Genomic DNA, 16,944 nt, shown 5'->3' on the forward strand with positions numbered 1-16,944 from the left:
GTCTTTACACCGAAATTGAATGGCCTCAATTTCGATCAGACTTTGTGATCTCTAATAGCCCTTTTCCACTTGCACCTACCTAGCTTGGCTTAACTTGACTCAGCTCGATCTTTAGAGTTTCCATTAGGTGATAGTACCTGGTTACAGGTATTTTTTTAGTACCTGCCCAGTAAGGTTTCCAAGGCAATCTCAAAATGTGACATATACAGATTGCGTGGCAGGGACTGTGCAGTCAATGGCATCACTCAATGAGTCATGAGAGTGACTCTTTCACAAAATCAAAAAGGTTATTTTAGAAAGACAAATTGGTGTCACAGATCACATTGAAAGGTTTGGCACACAACACATTTACAATGCCCCAGAAGGAATGTGTCTTAGCAAAGAATTCCATGAAGCTTAGAGCTTGTGATTTTAAGGGGGCTCTTCCGGGATTTGAACCCGGGACCTCTCGCACCCTAAGCGAGAATCATACGCCTAGACCAACGAGCCACAGGAAGCCTCCGTTTAAGTCTGCAACTCTGAAAGGATAGACTTAAATCGGCCTTCAAATTCAAGCAGGAATGGTGTTAAGCTCTCTTCAGTATTCATTTTTGTACCTTCAGGACTTTGCTACTGACAAGCTCCAACAGGGATGACTCCAGAGGGACTGCACGCAGTGAATGAGAAAAAAGGGTTCCCAGTCATCCACGTCATGGTAGTCTGATGAGCTTTGAAAGAAAGCAGCTGGAATTCTCTAAGTGCCTTGAAGACCTTTCACCTCTCCTCTGAGAACCTTCGTTAGATCTAAGACTAAACGTTGGAGAGTCCCAGGTATTTAAAACCCAGAGGGGGTTGTCTTTACCAGGGTCGTTGAACAACTATGAAACACATCACATGAGCCAAGGGTGGAAAAAAGGCGTGGGTAATTATCAGCAGAGGTTTCAGGTGAAACCATTATGAGACCTTCACATATGTAGTTTAACGTCTTTACACCGAAATTGAATGGCCTCAATTTCGATCAGACTTTGTGATCTCTAATAGCCCTTTTCCACTTGCACCTACCTAGCTTGGCTTAACTTGACTCAGCTCGATCTTTAAAGTTTCCATTAGGTGATAGTACCTGGTTACAGGTATTTTTTTAGTATCTGCCCAGTAAGGTTTCCAAGGCAATCTCAAAATGTGACATATACAGATTGCGTGGCAGGGACTGTGCAGTCAATGGCATCACTCAATGAGTCATGAGAGTGACTCATTCACAAAATCGAAAACGTTATTTTAGAAAGACAAATTGGTGTCACAGATCACATTGAAAGGTTTGGCACACAACACATTTACAATGCCCCAGAAGGAATGTGTCTTAGCAAAGAATTCCATGAAGCTAAGAGCTTGTGATTTTAAGGGGGCTCGTCCGGGATTTGAACCCGGGACCTCTCGCACCCTAAGCGAGAATCATACGCCTAGACCAACGAGCCACAGGAAGCCTCCGTTTAAGTCTGCAACTCTGAAAGGATAGACTTAAATCGGCCTTCAAATTCAAGCAGGAATGTTTTTAAGCTCTCTTCAGTATTCATTTTTGTACCTTCAGGCCTTTGCTACTGACAAGCTCCAACAGGGATGACTCCAGAGGGACTGCACACAGTGAATGAGAAAAAAGGGTTCCCAGTCATCCACGTCATGGTAGTCTGATGAGCTTTGAAAGAAAGCAGCTGGAATTCTCTAAGTGCCTTGAAGACCTTTCACCTCTCCTCTGAGAACCTTCGTTAGATCTAAAACTAAACGTTGGAGAGTCCCAGGTATTTAAACCCCAGAGGGGGTTGTCTTTACCAGGGTCGTTGACCAACTATGAAACACATCACATGAGCCAAGGGGTGGAAAAAAGGCGTGGGTGATTATCAGCAGAGGTTTCAGGTGAAACCATTATGAGACCTTCACATATGTAGTTTAACGTCTTTACACCGAAATTGAATGGCCTCAATTTCGATCAGACTTTGTGATCTCTAATAGCCCTTTTCCACTTGCACCTACCTAGCTTGGCTTAACTTGACTCAGCTCGATCTTTAGAGTTTCCATTAGGTGATAGTACCTGGTTACAGGTATTTTTTTAGTACCTGCCCAGTAAGGTTTCCAAGGCAATCTCAAAATGTGACATATACAGATTGCGTGGCAGGGACTGTGCAGTCAATGGCATCACTCAATGAGTCATGAGAGTGACTCTTTCACAAAATCAAAAAGGTTATTTTAGAAAGACAAATTGGTGTCACAGATCACATTGAAAGGTTTGGCACACAACACATTTACAATGCCCCAGAAGGAATGTGTCTTAGCAAAGAATTCCATGAAGCTTAGAGCTTGTGATTTTAAGGGGGCTCTTCCAGGATTTGAACCCGGGACCTCTCGCACCCTAAGCGAGAATCATACGCCTAGACCAACGAGCCACAGGAAGCCTCCGTTTAAGTCTGCAACTCTGAAAGGATAGACTTAAATCGGCCTTCAAATTCAAGCAGGAATGGTGTTAAGCTCTCTTCAGTATTCATTTTTGTACCTTCAGGACTTTGCTACTGACAAGCTCCAACAGGGATGACTCCAGAGGGACTGCACGCAGTGAATGAGAAAAAAGGGTTCCCAGTCATCCACGTCATGGTAGTCTGATGAGCTTTGAAAGAAAGCAGCTGGAATTCTCTAAGTGCCTTGAAGACCTTTCACCTCTCCTCTGAGAACCTTCGTTAGATCTAAGACTAAACGTTGGAGAGTCCCAGGTATTTAAAACCCAGAGGGGGTTGTCTTTACCAGGGTCGTTGAACAACTATGAAACACATCACATGAGCCAAGGGTGGAAAAAAGGCGTGGGTAATTATCAGCAGAGGTTTCAGGTGAAACCATTATGAGACCTTCACATATGTAGTTTAACGTCTTTACACCGAAATTGAATGGCCTCAATTTCGATCAGACTTTGTGATCTCTAATAGCCCTTTTCCACTTGCACCTACCTAGCTTGGCTTAACTTGACTCAGCTCGATCTTTAGAGTTTCCATTAGGTGATAGTACCTGGTTACAGGTATTTTTTTAGTATCTGCCCAGTAAGGTTTCCAAGGCAATCTCAAAATGTGACATATACAGATTGCGTGGCAGGGACTGTGCAGTCAATGGCATCACTCAATGAGTCATGAGAGTGACTCATTCACAAAATCGAAAACGTTATTTTAGAAAGACAAATTGGTGTCACAGATCACATTGAAAGGTTTGGCACACAACACATTTACAATGCCCCAGAAGGAATGTGTCTTAGCAAAGAATTCCATGAAGCTAAGAGCTTGTGATTTTAAGGGGGCTCGTCCAGGATTTGAACCCGGGACCTCTCGCACCCTAAGCCAGAATCATACGCCTAGACCAACGAGCCACAGTTAGCATGTGCTTAACTCTTCAACTCTGAAAGGATAGACTTAAATCGGCCTTCAAATTCAAGCAGGAATGTTTTTAAGCTCTCTTCAGTATTCATTTTTGTACCTTCAGGACTTTGCTACTGACAAGCTCCAACAGGGATGACTCCAGAGGGACTGCACACAGTGAATGAGAAAAAAGGGTTCCCAGTCATCCACGTCATGGTAGTCTGATGAGTTTTGAAAGAAAGCAGCTGGAATTCTCTAAGTGCCTTGAAGACCTTTCACCTCTCCTCTGAGAACCTTCGTTATATCTAAAACTAAACGTTGGAGAGTCCCAGGTATTTAAACCCCAGAGGGGGTTGTCTTTACCAGGGTCGTTGACCAACTATGAAACACATCACATGAGCCAAGGGTGGAAAAAAGGCGTGGGTAATTATCAGCAGAGGTTTCAGGTGAAACCATTATGAGACCTTCACATATGGAGTTTAACGTCTTTACACCTCAATTTCGATCAGACTTTGTGATCTTTAATAGCCCTTTTCCACTTGCACCTACCTAGCTTGGCTTAACTTGACTCAGCTCGATCTTTAAAGTTTCCATTAGGTGATAGTATCTGGTTACAGGTATTTTTTTAGTACCTGCCCAGTAAGGTTTCCAAGGCAATCTCAAAATGTGACATATACAGATTGCGTGGCAGGGACTGTGCAGTCAATGGCATCACTCAATGAGTCATGAGAGTGACTCCTTCACAAAGTCAAAAACGTTATTTTAGAAAGACAAATTGGTGTCACACATCACTTGTATGGTTTCTCTCCTGTGTGGACTCGTTTGTGTCTTTTAAGCTGACCTGCAGTGGTGAAGGATGACCCACACTGATCATTGGGAAGCCATTTCACATGTCACATGAAGTGACATGAAGAGGAGGTAGACTTCCACCGTAACCTCCGTGCGGATCTGTGATATTTTGCTCGGCTAAAAGTTATCAAGGCTGACGAAAGCTTGGTTTTGCATTTGCTGGATATTGATCTGAAAACTCTTTTCTTGCTGTGTCACGACTGACTTTTTAGCTAACGTAAGCTAAAGTGGCAGTGTCTGTTTTTGTTTTTGATGCTGTCGCCGGTACGAGATTCCGGAATGGCACCACTTACCTCAACATCCAGCTGTGAAAGCTGCATCAACCTGAGTCAACAAGTGATCAAGCTGGAGCAAAGGATATCCACGCTATACCAAATCCAGGGGGCTGAATGCGAACTTGACACGATCCTCCTTGGCAAAGCTCAAACCACCGCTACTAGCGCTGAGCTAGCCGACACAGTGCACCATCCAGCTGCTGTGTCCCAAGATCCCCCCAACAGTCAACACAGGCTCTCAACTTGCGTCGCTGGTGCTTCTGCCAAGGACGAGAACTCCTGGTTTCAGCTAGGGGCCAGACCCAAGGCTCTGGTCAGCTCCACTCCACTCCAACCAGCGCCATGGACCATGGTTGAGACGCGTGGTGGCTGCAGAGGGGGCAGGAGGATCCGTCTCTCGCACCCTCACCCCTCCGGTGCGGTAGTATTGGAGAATAAATTCAATGTCCTGGATCCTGTGGACTTTCCTCCTCTGACCGCTAGCCCTCGCCATCCCGCTGTGTCGCTGAGGTCTGCGCCATCTCCACCACTACGCCCCCGGAGCCGCAGCGGGCAACCCGACGCTGTGGTGCAAACTCACCGCGGAGAGCTGTGCTTTACCCCGGCTCCTCGGAGAAGAGGACCCACGGCGCGGCTACCTGGGAGTCACTCACGCAGTCCGGCTGGCGCATCTCCATCTGAACACCCCCGGTGTCGCGGCGCGGGCGTCTCAGATGGCCAACAGCCCTCGGTGGCACCTCCTCTCTCCACGCTGGTCCTCGGGGATTCCATCGTCAGGAACGTGCGGATGAGGGGGGCGCTCACGCTGTCGTTCCCGGGAGCCACTGTTGTTGACATAGTGGACAGAATTCCCAACATTCTGGCATCCCACCCACAGGTTAACCGGCTCATCATCCACATCGGCACCAATGATATCCCCAAACAGCAATCTGAGCTGCTGAAGTTGGACTTCCTCGAACTCTTCAGCCTTCTTGGTCAGTTGCAGGTGAGTGCTTTTATCTCTGGGCCCACCCCCACCTGTGGCAGAGGGATAGGCCGTTTCAGCCGGCTGCTCAGCCTTAACACCTGGCTTTCCTCTGCCTGTGTCTCCCACGGCGTGGGTTTTATTAACAACTTTGATGCCTTCTGGGAGAGGAGGCATCTTTTGGGGGCAGACGGGCTCCACCTCAACGCCTGGGGACGCCGTTTGCTGTCCGCCAATTTGGCATTTGGCGTACAGCACTCCCGCACATCGCCACTGTCTGCCACTGACTGATGTCCTCCTGGTCCCAGCTCCTATATTTGTTCCACTTTTAACAGTAATACACAAAACTCTGGACTAGGACCTTTCTCTCCCACAGTCAACACAATACCCGTCATAATCACAAACAGAGAGCAACAGAATTATCATAAATCCAGTAACTCCAAAAACATTAATAACCTCCGGCCTCTTCAAAAATATAAACATCCATTCAACTCTATTGTCAAAAATCCACCAGTCTCAATCAGTATGGCACTTTTAAATGTACGCTCTCTGTCGAACAAGTCTTTTATTATTAATGATTTAATTTTAGATAATAAACTTGACTGTTTATTTTTAACTGAAACATGGCTGGGCTCGGATGCACCAGTTGTTCTCACTGAGGCCTCCCCACCAAATTTTAATTTCTCTTTTTCTATTAGAAGTGGTGAGAGAGGTGGTGGGACTGCATCTTTAGCCAACAACACACTCACCTCCAAACACATTTTATTTGATCATTTTACCACTTTTGAATTCCATGCTATTGTTTTCAGCAGCCCTCCAGTTTTATCTGTCACAATTTATAGACCACCTAAAGACAGCGCTGCTTTCATCAAGGTATTCTCAGAATTTTTAACAAACATACATTCAAAATATAATATGATAATTTTAACCGGTGCTTTTAACCTGCACATAGATAATCCTTCTGACCCTGCAACAAAAGAATTCTTAAACATTCTTCACTGTTTGGATTTTATCCAGCACGTCACGCAGCCGACTCACAACAGAGGACACACGCTGGTGGACAGCCCATGGGTGATGACCAGGTCCAGAGTGTGTCCTCTCAAAAGAAATTGCAGGGCAGCAGAAAGGAGATGGAGGAAAAATAAAAATAATATCAACCATCAAATATTTTCCGAGCAACTTAAAATGTACAATAATACATTAAGGAAGTCAAGAAATTCATACTTCGCCAAAATAATCAGTATTAACAAAAATAATCCCAAGGTCCTCTTTTCCACCATAGATCATTTATTTAACCCTGATTTTAAAATCTCCCAAAGAACCCCCACAGACTCGCTCTGTGAGCAGTTTGCAGACCACTTCAGGGGAAAGATCAGCGCCATCAGATCTGATATTTTATCTAATCGCGATATGATTGTAAACACATCTGAGGGCTCGATTGTACCTGAGGAGACACTGGACAGCTTTGTCCTGGTTAATGCTGAGAACTTTCAGAAGGTTTTCTCCACAGTGAGACCCACCACATGTCTTTTAGATCCAATTCCTTCTTCACTCTTTAAAACACTTTATGGATTTTTTGAGGCTGAGCTTTTATACATGATGAACTGCTCTCTTCAGTTGGGTGTCTTCCCTGCTGCCTTTAAAACGGCGGTGGTGAGGCCCCTTCTGAAGAAGAGCAATTTGGATTGTAATGATTTTAATAACTACAGACCTGTATCCAACTCACCATTTTTAAATAAAATCTTAGAAAAACTTGTTTTTACTCAGATTAATGATTTTCTCAATGATAGACAGATCCTGGAGATATTCCAGTCTGGATTTAGGGTGAACCACAGCACAGAGACTGCTCTCCTAAAGGTTTTAAATGATCTTAGATGTAACTGGGACGCCCAAAAGCTCTCAGTGCTGGTGCTACTGGATCTAAGCGCAGCCTTTGATACAGTAGACCACGCTATTCTTTTAAACAGACTAAAACACATGGTGGGCCTCTCTGGTGCTGTACACAACTGGTTCACTTCCTGTCTCTCTGACAGATCTTTTATGGTGAGTATGGATACATGCTCCTCTAAGATCCATAAAATGACATGTGGTGTGCCTCAAGGGTCGGTTCTAGGCCCTGTACTTTTTAATTTGTATATGTTGCCTCTCGGCAGTGTCATCAGGAGGCATGGAGTGAACATCCACAGTTACGCTGATGACACGCAGCTATACATCTCCGTGTCTCCTGATGACACCAGACCAATGGATGCCCTTTTTAACTGTGTCTTGGATATAAGATCTTGGATGGCAGAAAACTTTTTACAGCTTAACCAGGACAAAACTGAAGTTTTAATTGTTGGTCCTGAGGCTCAGAGAGAGAAACTCTTGTCTAAATTACAGGCATTTTCACTATGTCCTTCGCTACAAGTGAAAAACCTGGGTGTTATTTTTGACTCTGAGCTTGGTTTTATCCCACATGTTAAACATGTAACCAAAATTGGATTTTATCATCTAAAAAATATAGCCAGAGTCCGCCCTATTCTCTCTCGGGCCAACACGGAGATGCTGATGCATGCTTTTATTACCAGTCGCATTGATTACTGTAATGCCCTGCTCTCTGGTCTTCCTAAGAAGAATATTTCAACTTTACAACTCTTGCAAAACTTGCAAGACCAGAGGGCGGGCCCACATTACACCGGTTTTAGAATCGCTGCACTGGCTCCCCGTGTGTTTCAGGATCGATTTTAAAGTTCTTTTATTGGTTTTTAAATGTCTTAATGGTCTTGGGCCTTCTTATCTCTCAGATCTGCTTTTACCATACGAACCCTCGCGGACCCTGAGGTCCTCTGGTACTGGCCTTTTGATTGTCCCTAAAGTCAGGACACATACTCACGGAGAGGCAGCTTTTCAGTGGTATGGTCCTCGTCTGTGGAACAGCCTGCCGGAGGAGCTCAGGGCCGCAGAGAACGTACATGTTTTTAAGAACAGGCTCAAGACCCACCTTTTTAATTTAGCTTTTACTTAGCGTTTATTTATTTTATGCTTATTTATTCTATCCTGTTATTCTATTATTAATTTAGGATTTACCTAATATTTTTTGATTTTATTCTTATTCATTTTTTATTTATATTTATATTTATATTGTATCCTGTTCTTATTTATTTTATCATTTTACCCTGTATACATCGTATTGCGTCATATCTCCAGTGTTTCCTCGGAGGGCGCTCTCTGCACCGGGGCTGTGATTGACCGTGGCTGCTGGGTCTCTGGGGTCCTCTCAGCCTGGTTGGGGGGCTCCTTTGCCTCCCTCCCGCTGTGTGCCCAGCCCGGAGGCTGCGGTCTGTGACCGGCTCCCGGTGCAGACGGCTCTCTGTTATAATGTTTCCTCACTTGGCTCATGCGAGCCCAGCCCAATTTTTACTCTTTAAGTGTGCGCGTGTGTGTATGTGGGGGTGGGGGGATATATGTGTATTGAGAGTGTGGGGAGTGAGTTGGAGGGTGGGGTGGGCTGCTTTTAACTATGTAAAGCACTTTGTGCTACATTTTTTCTGTATGAAAAGTGCTTTATAAATAAAGATTGATTGAAAGGTTTGGCACCCAACACATTTACAATGCCCCAGAAGGAATGTGTCTTACCAAAGAATTCCATGAAGCTTAGAGCTTGTGATTTTAAGGGGGCTCGTCCGGGATTTGAACCCGGGACCTCTCGCACTCAAAGCTAGAATCATACGCCTAGACCAACGAGCCACAGGAAGCCTGTGTTTAAGTCTGGAACTCTGAAAGGATAGACTTAAATCGGCCTTCAAATTCAAGCAGGAATGGTGTTAAGCTCTCTTCAGTATTCATTTTTGTACCTTCAGGCCTTTGCTACTGACAAGCTCCAACAGGGATGACTCCAGAGGGACTGCACACAGTGAATGAGAAAAAAGGGTTCCCAGTCATCCACGTCATGGTAGTCTGATGAGCTTTGAAAGAAAGCAGCTGGAATTCTCTAAGTGCCTTGAAGACCTTTCACCTCTCCTCTGAGAACCTTCGTTAGATCTAAAACTAAACGTTGGAGAGTCCCAGCTATTTAAAACCCAGAGGGGGTTGTCTTTACCAGGGTCGTTGACCAACTATGAAACGCATCACATGAGCCAAGGGTGGAAAAAAGGCGTGGGTAAATATCAGCAGAGGTTTCAGGTGAAACCATTATGAGACCTTCACATATGTAGCGTAATGTCTTTACCTCAATTTCGATAAGACTTTGTGCTCTCCAATAGCCCTTTTCCACTAGCACCCACCTACACTGTAAAAAAAAAAACCTGTAGATTTTACGGTAAAACGCTGGCAGCTGTGGTTGCCAGAAATCTACTGTAAAATTACGGGTGAAACATTTTCTTCTTTAACGGTAACAAGGTATTGTTATTGTTGATTTTACGGTTAAAAACAGTGCTAGGGTCAATATTTTACCGTAGAAGAAAATGTTTTAACTTGAAGAAAAAAATAATGTTTTTCCCTAGAATTAACATGAAAATAACATATAAAATAAAGTTTGTGCCAGAAAACACAACATTTGTTCCCTGTAAAATTAACTATCAAAAAATAAAAAAATACAATTTTATTCTGTAACCGTTTTTAGACTAGAGTGTTCTTAAGTGTTCTACTCTGTAAGCTTAATACACAAACCATGATTTTATTCAAATTACTAAATGTAACACAAAAATGTCCACCTTAAATTTCCAAAAAAGTATTTTATTTAACATCTTTGATGTTTTGAACATCAAACATTTACATTTGTACTCAACAAATCACAAATAGTTACTAGTTATCTCCATGACAGTAACAGTGAGAAATCACAGAATTCTTACAAGTTCTGTCAAACTGTGCAAAACCAGTGTTGTAAGTTGAGCACACATTATACTTCACATTACCTTTAGCAGACAATTCAGACACCTTTAAGTGTTTTGGTGCTGTTCTCACTACATAAATGTCAGTACACGTAGAATCTTGACTTTTCAAATTACCCAAATACAAATATAGAGAATTAAAGATTTTTTCTATAATTGAAAGAAAATCTGAATTGAAGAAAGTACAGGAACAAGTTTACACCCACATATTTTGCACACAGAACTGAGCAGTAAACCTGAAAATGCCAGCAATGTACATTAGGGCTGCCACAAACGATTATTTTGATAGTCGACTAGTCACCGATTATTTTTGCGATTAGTCGACTAATCAGATCATCATCCATTAGACGTAAAACTACAGCTTATTGCACCAGCAGCATCTGCTCTTATATAACTATCATTAGCTTACAGCTTTAAGTGTTTAAGGTATGTGCTCACTAAAAGTAAAGACAAGATGATAGTTTGTTAAATTTTTATGAAATTTGCAGATTGTTTCGGTGAAGTTTAATAAACTCCTTGCTATCTAAAATATAACAGGACACTGGAGTATATTCTGGAGCATCTCACACTTCTGATAATCAGCTGTCTGCTTGACGTTTATTCAGCTGTGCAAAAACTATAACTTTAATCTCAGCCAAACCGATTTACTCAGGAACAAATAAAATACTAAAAAAAAAAAAAGCCAAACAATAACATTTTAAGTTATCTAAGTGACTCATATATATTTAACCTGAGTAGCGAAAGACGGCAGTGGGTTTGAAAACGATTTGCCGGGAGTCCGGTGTTCTCACGGCGCTAGTGAGCCTAGCCCCCGGCTCGCTAACGAGCTAGTGGGTAACAGATGTCTCCGAAAACGTCGGAGCGCTTTTGAAAATATGTGGTGTCCTGATAAACTGAGCAGATATTTGAGGTTTACACAGCTACATTCTCGCCTGAAAATATGTTAAACGTTTATTTTGTGACCCAGAAAGAAGAATAAGAGTAACATTAAAACTAACTAGCTGCCGCCATTGTTGGAAACTGCGCTGGGCCGCGCTATGAATTCTGGGACACAGCTGCTTCTTCTTCTTCTTCGGGGTTTAACGGTAGCTGACATCCTTGTACATGCAATGCTGCCATCTTCTGTTTCAGTCCGTTATTACACTCTTAAATCCTGCCACTTATTCCTGCATCTTTTGTGATCTTACAAAGTTTCAAACGACGCGTCGACTATTAAATCAGTCGTCGACGATTTTGATAGTCGACGTAATCGTGACTAGTCGACAAATCGTGGCAGCCCTAATGTACATGCAGCATACTTTTACACTATTGGAATACAAATATCTTTAAAACTGGGAAAATTAAAATCCAAGAAACAAAATCACAGGTTTACCACATTTTTCCCAGATACATTTTTCAGATATAAAACAGTGAATCAAAAGTAGACCATGTACTTTTACAAATTGTGTCTAGTAAAACTTCACATTGTTAAACTTCCCACTCACAATCAGAAATGTAACAATTGTTTCAAAAACAGAACATCTGTAGAGTATGTAACATAGTATACCTTTATCACTGTCTCAAACAAGAGGGGTAGGACTAGATCCACTCATGGTCAGCAATGTCTGAGATGAGAGTGAGGACTCTGGGATTGACTGAGAACACTTTTTTCTTCTTGGATTCAACCTTGGTGCCTCTCTCTGGATTTATGGAAAAGAAACACCTTCATGAAAAAAGGGCGAGAGAGATTGAGGAAATTAACAACCTGAGGTGGGATATCAAATGGCCAAGTTTGAAAAGCACAAAAATAAATCCATAATAAAATAAATTTTACCGTTGAAGGAACTCCAGTGTTGATCGTAGTTCTACAGGGTAGTGTATGTTAAAGCAGCAGTAACTGCCAAACATTAGGCAGATAGCAGAGGTGAAGGTTGTGATGCGGTCGTTGACAGTCTTCTTGTCAATGCTCAACATGAATGTCTCAGCAGCGAAGCAGGAGGAACCTGAGAATTAACACAACAACAACAAATTAAAAAATGTAATAACAAGAGCTTTAATGTCAGTCATATATACAAATACAGAGATACTTGTTACATGGATCATAGGATGAGTTATGTTACTAGTTGAACTTATATGGTTGTGTTATCCAGTGTATTAGTGAGGAAGCAACAGAACATGAAACTAAACAAGCCAAGAGTACAAGAACGTGGCAGTTACAACAGAAAAAAAAAAAAACGTTGAATTTTGCTCTTTCAGCTTACCGCAAACAATGATGAAGGGTGTTAGTGGGATGTTGAGTAGAGAGAAGTACACAGCCAAAACCTTGTGCTTCTTTTTGGCAGAACCAAGTGGGTTCACCACTTCAAATGCATCCTGGTATAGAACCAGCTTGAGGCAATGTGGATTTTCCTGAAAAAATTTGTTTGACAGAAACACGTTACCATCACAACAGTCCCTGAGAACATCTGGTCTTGAAACATTATTAGGATTCACTGATATGAGACCTTGCCAAAAACTTGATTCCAGCATGCCCTTCAAAATATTTAGCAGAGGAACATAATAGGAAAATCTCTCCATCCTGTTCTCGTCCCTGCCCAAAAACACTTTTCTGGGTTCAACATACTTGAACACATCTTTAAAGCACTGAACTCTTGAATAAGCAGTTCTCATGGGCCCTGTGTGACAAGCTGAGAACAAGTCAGATTGTTTTACTGTGTCACAGATTTTTATGTCTTCATCTGAAACTGACATATCTTTTAGAAGTGACCTTAGTCTATTCAATGTATACATCTGTCCCAATTCATGTATATTTTGTATTTCTTCAACAATGGTTTGAATGGTAGATGCTGGCAGAAGATGCTGTCCCTGTAGTTTAATGTAAAACATACATACATTTCTGAGATACAGGTCACTGAAATTAGACCCATCCATACCAGGGTCTTCTATATCTGATACACTGGCACCTTTCTGCATGGTGGCACTTGTAGATGGACTCTGAGTATCTTTTTTTAAACCACAAATCACATTTTCCTAACGTTTGTGTTTTCTAGACATATGGGAGGTAAATGTAGATTTTACAGAGAACTCACTTTGGCATCCTCTCACTGGACGAGTTACATGCCGTCCCTCTTCTATGTGTTCCTGTAAGTGAGCAATCAAAGCTTTGGTTCCCTCACACTGGCATTCACAAAGTGAGACAGTGCAATTCAAACCCATTAAGGTAGCATTCTGAGAAACAGTTGCGGTACCAGTGTGGTGGCGGTAGAAGTGAGACTTTAAAGCAGCATATCCAGAAAATACCTGCTTACAACTTACTTCAACACATTTAAAAATACACCGGGGTTCATTACGATGCAGTCTGCAATGCAAAACATAAGCTTTCACGGACTGAACCGATTCTCCACATATGCTGCAAAAATACATAATCAATATGACACAGCTGCGAGGCTAGCTAACTTAAAGCTTCAGCCGGATGTCAAACAAGGCGGGAAAATCCAGGCCGCATTTAGACAAAGCATTCAAATATAGCTATACTAATTAGACGGTTTCCATTAATACACCCGTCTCCAAAACACGTCTCAAAACGCGCACTGCTGGTTTTGCAAGGCTCTTTTCAGCCTGATGTAGCTAACGCTAATGCTAGAAACGAGCTAAAGCTAACGTAAATTTATCATTTGCGCCTTCACTGCCTACAACACAATGCTGTCGATAAATAAACCAAGTAGGATTATTTTCTTACCGTAGTGACTGAAGACGAGCTGTGGCAGACGTTAAATTAAAAAAAATGAGAAACAAGTCCACGAAAATGACGATAGCGTGCTGCCTTAGTCCAAAGCAAAACTTGTGTGGAGCTGTACAGACGTTATCTGCGGTGGAGCCTGACGGAGTGCGCTGATTGGCCCGTTTGAAATCAGGCGCCTTGATGTGAAACGGTGCTCTAAACGTCAGGGGAAAACGCCTAGTTTTGGGAGGAGGTGCTTTTAAAATCTTTTTTCTTCATATGATAATTAACTATGAATAAATAGAACAGACAACAGATTATTGTTTTAACACTTTTGGGATTATATGAATTCACTCAATAATATAGTATGTCTATCATTAGCTGTAGGTCTCTCAAGTAGTTGTTAGCTTTTACATTTTAAACTCATGGTTTATTGAGTTCAACAGAATGTAGATTTAACAGCTACATCCCATATTCTTTACAAAAACTACATCCAAAAATTGCCCTAATACATTTCTAGTATAAAGATCTTGGGACATATGTACCTGTTATATGAATATGCTGTATTAAATGTGCTATGAATCAAGAATGGATTTAATGTAAAGTGCTTTGGGCTTCTTGAAAACCGCTATCTAATCCATTATTATTATTATGTGAAATTAATGCAAAAATCACAAAGTCATATTACAGCATGTATCCATTACCAGCACAACCATGCTTACATTCAGTAATTAAAACCTGTATTTTTTTCAATAAATAAATGTAAAAAAAATTGTGTTTGCCTGTTCTAAACTTTATTGGAATCTTCCGTTAAAAAAACTATGCAAGAGTGATTTACAGTAGGTTTATGTATTTTTTTCAGAGAAATAATGTACATATTACGGTTTTTTTACATTTCTTTATTTACGGCAATTTCACATCAAATCAACAGTTTTAAACTGTTTTATAGTTAACAGGTTTTTCCTGTTGTGTTTTTACTGTCTTTCACTGTTAAATATACGGATCTTTTTTACAGTGTAGCTTGGCTTAACTTGACTCAGCTCGATCTTTAGAGTTTCCATGGTGATAGCACAATGCCCCAGAAGCAATGTAACTTGCCAAAGGATTCCATGAAGCTGAAAGCTCGTCATGTTTAGGGGGCTCGTCGGGGATTTGAAGCAAGGACCTCTTGCACCATAAGCGAGAATTATACGCCTAGACCAACGAGCCACAGAATACCTATACTTAATAAAGTTTGACTTTATCTTTTTTTTTTTTTTTTTTTTTTAAATGACATCAGAAACAGCAGTATGCGACATTACGTGATGGCAGAGCTTCAGTTCATCCTTTGTCATTTTTTTTTTTTTTTTTAATAAATAGGACAGGGGGAATGAATGAGAGAAAGAGGGGGAGAGAAAGAAAGAAAACCAAAGGGGAGAAGAGACGGTGAGAAGGGGGGGGAAGAGAGAGAAAAAAAAAAAGAACTCCTGGGTCACCTGTATGGAGAAAAAAAACAAAAAAAACAAAAAAAACAAACAGAGGAGACAGCAAACAACAAAGAGCAACATAATAATAGAGAAAACAAAGCACCATCACAATAAACTAGCAAGTCATAGATATCAATATTTACTAAATAATAAACGATATTGTGCAGCACGCAAGATAGACAGCACACAGTGTGCTTTGAGGCAGCAGCCAAGAAAGCTTTAGTCCGCGTCTGTGAATACCCATGTGTGCATACCTGTGTGGATCAGCATGCTTGCATTCCAAAGGTTTCTCCATGTAATGATCTGCTAGGGAGTGTGGGGGGGCCACAGCCCCGTCCTCCAGGGTGTGAAGCGGGTATGGAGGAGATCAAAACTCCAGACATCCAGAGGCCCCCAGAACACAAGAGACCATGGAAGACCAACAGAGGGGCAGCCGCGCCACTGTCCCAGTAAGAGCTGAGGAGAGTCCCAGATGAGGGCTCGCCCAGCAGCCGCGGAGCAGAAGTCAGGGGGAGTTGCAGTGACGCGCCCGTGAGCTCCGCCGGCCCCCAGCTGTGCCTGAGTGACCGAGCCCCAGGCCGAGAGGCCGGGGGCACCCCACCTCCAAAGGGGCCCGAGCGAGCCCCAGGCCCCAGGCCCCGACAAGCGGCCGCCAAGGAGTGAGCCGGTGTGTACCCGGACGCCCACCCCCAGACACAAAGAACCACCAACACACCGACACCTGAGGGAGTCTGCCACCGGCAGGGGAAGTGGTGGTGGGTGGAGATAGGCCTCCAAACCTTGGAGGGCCTGAGGTGTCCCCAGAGAGGTGGCGTCTGATACCCAACCTGACATATAGACACAGACATACAGGCACACACAGACACAAACATCCATTCCCACCCTCATGCTCTCATATGCACTCACTCCACACTCAACCAACGTGGAGACAGACATAAAGAGACGCTGTACACACGATCACACTCCCCAAGCGTACTCTACGAACCGGGTCTAGGTACCCTTGCCCCTGGAGGGGGGAATTGCACCCAGACCCAGGTGGTGTTACCCTTTTCCCTGCGGTGGGGAGAGGCAGACCACCCCGACTCCGCAGTAGCAGGGAGGCCCCACACCCCAGACCGCAGTCGGACGGCCAACTCCTCCTACTAGCCCTCCTGCTCCAGCAGGCCGCAGAGAATGGGGGTGGGAGAAGACTCCAAACCTCCCTCCACCCGCTCATTGTAGTGTTGATGCATATGTGTTCTAAGGTGCAATTAAAACCCAGGAGGGCATGGAGCTACCTGCCAAGGAGCAGCAGGTAAGCGCATAGTCCCTCCTGCTAGCCCTCAATGACTAAGTGTATTTAAAAGTTTGACTTTATCTAATCTAATCTAATCTCAGCCATACCAATTTACTCAGGGACAAATAAAACATAGAAACAGCCAATCAACAACATTTTTAGTTTATGTAAGTGACTTATA

General features: G+C 42.8%; 1 long non-coding RNA gene and 1 other non-coding gene across 2 annotated transcripts; both read right to left on the bottom strand.

Annotated features, from left to right (window-relative positions):
* Positions 1 to 1,379: 1,379 nt before the first annotated feature.
* On the bottom strand, positions 1,380 to 1,451 carry trnap-agg (transfer RNA proline (anticodon AGG)). Its single transcript has one exon. It is a non-coding gene; the product is annotated as a tRNA-Pro (tRNA).
* Positions 1,452 to 12,309: 10,858 nt separating this feature from the next.
* On the bottom strand, positions 12,310 to 14,273 carry LOC145422033 (uncharacterized). Its single transcript, XR_013903408.1, has 3 exons — positions 14,040 to 14,273; positions 13,390 to 13,441; positions 12,310 to 12,709 (listed from the first exon to the last, which is right to left on the bottom strand). It is a non-coding gene; the product is annotated as an uncharacterized LOC145422033 (long non-coding RNA).
* Positions 14,274 to 16,944: the final 2,671 nt, after the last annotated feature.

Source organism: Astatotilapia calliptera, chromosome 18 (assembly GCF_964374335.1).
Source record: "Astatotilapia calliptera chromosome 18, fAstCal68.1, whole genome shotgun sequence".
NCBI lineage: Eukaryota > Metazoa > Chordata > Actinopteri > Cichliformes > Cichlidae > Astatotilapia > Astatotilapia calliptera.